Genomic DNA, 4,006 nt, shown 5'->3' on the forward strand with positions numbered 1-4,006 from the left:
TTGTTGTGAATCATATGATAATTCTATGATTATAGCATGCTATCTTATAAGGTGCTTAAAAAAGAATTTCATTTATACTCATAAGATTTTAGGATACAATATAAAAGGGGGTCTTAATGCTTCAAATGTCTAAATAGTGTTTTGTGCTTAAAATTTCAAATTTTAGTATACATTATTGTTTCATTAAGAACCATAGAATAGCATGCCAATATGAAAATTAAAGTGATATGTCCAATTTATGCTTAATATATATCATTATGACTGGTTATTGTATGAAAATATTGGTAATAGCATGCTTGAGTGAATTCCAACATATAAACCATCACTAAAAGTTCCTCCTGCTATTATTTGTAACGGTTTTGTAAACCGTCACTAATACTTTGAAATAATTTTTTTTTTTTGAAAATTCTTGTATAAACCTATAATTACATTTTAGCATACATAAAATTAAACTAGAATTACTAAATCATTCATAAATTATTCAAAATTAAAATACAAATTATTCAAAATTCAAATGCATATATATAAATACAAATTCAAATTAAAAAATAAAAAATAATTCTGATCAGAAAGTCCAGAATATAAGAAAAGTCAAAATAAAAGTTGTAGTGCATCAACCCGACTGTAGTACTTGTCATCATCATAGTGATATGATAGCCGCAAACCCTACAAAATCATAATTGTACAAGAAATTATTACACAATATTTGAACATATAAGTATATACTATAATTAAATATGATTTGATTGCAAAATGATCGAACAATCAGACATAGTGGAAAAAAAATGATATAATTGTAAAATAACTAAATTTGATTAGTCGAAAGTCGGCCCACTCGATTTGGACCTCGTATGACTGAATTGTAAGTTAAGTTTACTAAGTAGTTTGTTTGTATTATAACTTTACTTTTAAGTAGGGAAAAAGCTCTTGGGAAAAAGCTTTTAGGGACCGTCAGATCCAACACTTCTAGTTCGATGTGATGGATGTGTCGGGACTAACCACGCTCAGTGTGGACCTCGTATACCTGATCTGGACACTTGAGTGCTTAAAAATGAACTAAGTGTAGTTAGTTCACCTTTAAACGTATAATTTTCAATTGGCATGGAGTTTTTAGGGACCATCAGATCTAGTATGTCCAATTTGATGTGACGGACGTGTCTGGACTTACCACACTCAGTTTAGACCTCGTATGCCCGATTTGGACACCTAAGTGCTTAAAATGAACTAAGTTTACAAAGTAGTTTGTTTCTATTCTAACTTGGATTCTAAGTGGGAAAAAAGCTTTCGGGAAGGAGTTTTTGGGGACCATCAGATTCGCACGTCCAGTTCGATGTGACGATGTGTCGGGACTAACCACGCTCGGTTTGGACCTTGTATGCCCAATTTGGATAGCTGAGTGCTTAAAAATGAACTAAGTGTACTAAGTTCACCTTTAAGCATATACTTTTCAATTGGCATGGAGTTCATGGGGACCGTCAGATTCGACACGCCCAGTTTGATGTGATGGACGTGTCATGATTGACCAAACTTAGTTTGGACCTCGAATGCCCGATTTGGACACATGGGTGGTTAAATTCAACTAAGTGTACTAAGTTTGCCTCTAAGTGTATAATTTTCAATTGGTATGGAGTTTTTGGGGACTTTCAGATCCGACACATTGAGTTCAATGTGATGAACGTGTCGGGTGTGACCACACTTGGTTTGGACCTCATATGCCTGACTTGGACACCTTAGTGCTTAAAAATGAACTAAGTGTACTAAGTTCGCCTCTAAGCGTATAATTTTAAATTGGCATAGAGTTTATGGGGACCGTCAGATTCGACACATCTAGTTCAATGTGATAGACGTGTCAGGACTAACCAAACCCAGTTTGGATCTCGAATGCCCGAATTGGACACATGGGTCGTTAAATTCAACTAAGTGTACTAAGTTCGCCTCTAAGCCGCCTCTAAGCTTATAATTTTCAATTGGCATGGAGTTTTTTAGGACCATCAAATTCGACATGTCTAGTTCGATGTGATGGATGTGTCAGGACTGACCATGCTCAATTTGGACCTTGTATGCTCGATTTGGACACTTGAGTGCTTAAAATGAACTAAGTTTATTAAGTAGTGTGTTTCTATTCTAACTTTACTTCTAAGTAGGGAAAAAGCCTTCGGGGAGGATTTTTTGGGGACCATTAGATCCGGCACGTCTAGTTCAATTTGACAGACATTTCGGGACTAACCATGCTTAATTTGGACCTCGTATGCCTAATTTGGACACCTAAGTGCTTAAAATGAACCAAGTCTACGAAGTAGTTTGTTTATATTATAACTTGGATTCTAAGTGGGGAAAAAGCTTTTGGGGAGGAATTTTTGGGGACCATCAGATTCAGCACGTCCAATTTGATGTGATGGATGTGTTGGGACTAACCACGCTCTGTTTGGACCACGTATGCCCGATTTGAAACACTGAGTGCTTAAAAAAGAACTAAGTGTAGTAAGTTCACCTCCAAGCGTATAATTTTCAATTGGCATGGAGTTTATGGGTACCATCAGATCCGAAACGTCTAGTTTGATGTGATGGAAGTGTCGTAACTGACCACACTCAGTTTGGACCTCAAATGCTCAATTTAGACACATGGGTGGTTAAATTCAACTAAGTGTACTAAGTTCGCCTCTAAGTGTATAATTTTCAATTGGCACAGAGTTTTTGGAGACCATCAGATCCGGCACGTCGAGTTCAATATGACTAACGTGTCAAGATTGAGCATGCTCGGTTTGGACCTCGTATGCCCGATTTGGACACTTGAGTGCTTAAAAATGAACTAAGTGTACTAAGTTCATCTCTAAGCGTATAATTTTCAATTGGAAAGGAGTTTATGGGCACCATTAGATCTGGAACATCTAGTTTGATGTGATGGACATGTCGGAACTAACCGAACTCAGTTTGGACCTCGAATGCTCGAATTGGACACATGGGTGGTTAAATTCAAGTAAGTGTACTAAGTTCTCCTCTAAGCGTATAATTTTCAATTGGCATGGAGTTTTTGGGGATTTTCAAATTCGACATGTACAACTCTATGTAATGGACGTGTCAGCCTTGACCACACTCGGTTTAGACCACGTATGCCCGATTTGGACATCTGAGTGCTTAAAATGAACTAAGTTTATTAAGTAGTTTGTTTCTATTCTAATTTTACTTTTAAGTAGGGAAAGATCTTTCAGGGAGGGGTTTTTAAGGACCATCAGATCCAACATATCCAGTTCAATTTGACAGATGTGTCGGGACTGACCACACTCGGTTTGGATCTCGTATGCCCAATTTGGACACCTGAGTGCTTAAAAATGAACTAAGTGTAGTAAGTTCGCCTTTAAGCGTATAATTTTAAATTCTCATGGAGTTTTTGGGGACTGTCAGATCTGACATTTCCAATTCGATGTGACGGATGTGTCAGGACTGACCACGCTTGGTTTGGACCACGTATGCCCGATTTGGACACCTGAGTGTTTAAAATGAACAAGTTTACTAAGTAGTTTGTTTCTATTCTAACTTTGTTTCTAAGTAAGGAAAAATATTTTGGGAAAGAGTTTTTGGGAACCATCAGATTCGGCACATCTAGTTTGATGTGACGGATGTGTTGGGACTGACCACGCTCAGTTTGGACCTCGTATGCCCGATTTGGACACTTGAGTGCTTAAAAATGGACTAAGTGTATTAAGTTCGCCTTTAAGCGTATAATTTTCAATTGACATAGTGTTTTTGGGGACCGTAAGATTAGACAAGTCTAGTTCAATGTAATGGACGTGTCAGGACTAACCACACTCGGTTTGGATCTCGTATGCCTGATTTGGACATCTGAGTGCTTAAAATGAGTTAAGTTTACTAAGTAGTTTGTTTCTTTCTAAATTTGATTCTAAGTAGGGAAAAAGCTTTCAAGGATAATTTTCTGGGGATCGTCAGATTTGACACGTCAAGTTCAATGTGACGGATGTGTCGGGACTGACCACGCTCAGTTTGGACC

Source organism: Malania oleifera, chromosome 2 (genome assembly GCF_029873635.1).
Source record: "Malania oleifera isolate guangnan ecotype guangnan chromosome 2, ASM2987363v1, whole genome shotgun sequence".
Classification (NCBI taxonomy): Eukaryota; Viridiplantae; Streptophyta; class Magnoliopsida; order Santalales; family Ximeniaceae; genus Malania; species Malania oleifera.